Consider the following 1750-nt stretch of genomic DNA (forward strand, 5'->3'; position numbering starts at 1 on the left):
TATATATATATATATATATATATATATATATATATATATATATATATATGTATATATATGTGTATGTATATATATGTGCATGTGTGTGTGATCATGTACTAATGTATGTATGTATGTATGTATATATGTGTGCATTTGTGTGTGTGTGATCATGTACTAAAGTTCAGAAGTTTACACAGTATTACTCCCAGCTGTTGCTTGATCATGACAAATCTGTTCCTTTTCTTGTTTGCCAGTCTTTCTTGTCTACGTAGAATGTGATCCACGTTTGTTATCTGCCTCTGGTTTATCCATTTTAATCAATGCTGCCATGCAATCACTAATTGTTGTATTGTCGACGTAGCTAAATGACCAAACAGCTTAACACATCATCTGCTTTACCTCAAAAATGAATCTTGCATAGATATTACAATACTGACTGGGAAAAAGAAGTACAAAATCCCTAAAAGTATTAAATATCTATATTTTCTAATAAAAAATTATCATTTCAATGAAATATTTCATAATTTTTCAACAAGTTTTCTCTCTCTGCTTCAAATAGAAATTTGGCAAAAGAAAGGAGCACCATTAAATATAAAACCATCACAACAAACTTGAGGCTTTAAACATCAAATGACTTTTTGATTTTTAATTCAAAGAAGATTCTTTACTTTAAAAAACAGAACAAAAAGGCAAAAAAAAACCGGACAAAACCCTGGTATTTTTTTGAGGGTTCGTTCATTGACAAGAATATTAAAGATAATCAAGGATTATTACTAATTACTGAACTGATATCATACCTGTCCAAATACATTATTTAAGCACCAGAATTGTAAGTTCAATTGTTTATTCTTTTATTTTTTTATTTGCTTCAGTCACTGGCCTGTAGTCATGCTGGAGCACCGACTTGAAATCAACCACAATATTTATTTTTTATATTTGGCACTTATTCTTCTTTTAGTTCCATTTTGCTGAAATATTAAGTTATGGGGACATAAACAAACCATCACTAGTTTCAAGTTGTAAAAGAAAAGTACAAACATATACACATACCCCCACACACATACATACATTCATACATACAAACATGCATACATACATACATGCATACATACATTCATGCATGTATGCATACATACATGCTTACATGCATCACACAGCTGCATCCTTGTTACACGAGAAAAGCCATTGCCAAGAAGACTTACTGAAATGATTCATGATTGTTGCCATGTGATGCCTGGCCAAGCTTTTACACATTTTATTACATACTAGACAACTGTGATGGCTGGCAAGAGAAACAGTTGCCACCATATGTACTCTCTTAACATGTCTTTTTAGACCTCCAGCTGAGAGGTACACCCTTCCACATTTTAAACACGTTCTGTTATGAATTTTAATAGCCACATCATTATTTATCATGGGTCGATTTCTATGAGAATTTTGATGGCTCACCAGGCCTGGATGACTCAGACACCTCTGCCCACAAACCACACGCATAAAAAGCAACACTCTCTCACTTTCCACAGCTTCCCCACTTCTAAGCCCCCTCCTAATTTTCTCATTCTTCCCTCTCTACTTCTCAAACCTTGAACAACCATCATGCATTATCTTCCTCCATCCATCACAGTCTTGTGCCTCCCTTTCCTAATTACCAGCTGCAATTCCTGTCTGTATTAGAGCATTTTTAAAGCAATCCTTAAACCTTAGTTTAGGCTTATGTGCTGGTCTCCTGCTATCTTTCAGCTCATCATACAATAGCTGCTTGGGCAGT

The 1750-nt window shown here is 34.1% G+C and overlaps 1 protein-coding gene across 2 annotated transcripts in view; it reads left to right on the forward strand.

Annotated features, from left to right (window-relative positions):
* Nucleotides 1-205: 205 nt before the first annotated feature.
* The window catches only part of LOC106881236 (prolyl 4-hydroxylase subunit alpha-1), a 55001-nt gene continuing 53456 nt past the window's right edge, over nt 206-1750 (forward strand). Inside the window, exon 1 of one of the 2 annotated variants that reach the window (XM_052971208.1) lies at nt 206-811. The gene's annotated coding sequence lies outside the window, so the exon portion shown is untranslated. The remainder of the gene's footprint in view (nt 812-1750) is intronic. The other variant, XM_014931546.2, reaches the window with a different exon arrangement.

Source organism: Octopus bimaculoides, chromosome 10 (assembly GCF_001194135.2).
Source record: "Octopus bimaculoides isolate UCB-OBI-ISO-001 chromosome 10, ASM119413v2, whole genome shotgun sequence".
In the NCBI taxonomy this organism is placed as follows: Eukaryota; Metazoa; Mollusca; class Cephalopoda; order Octopoda; family Octopodidae; genus Octopus; species Octopus bimaculoides.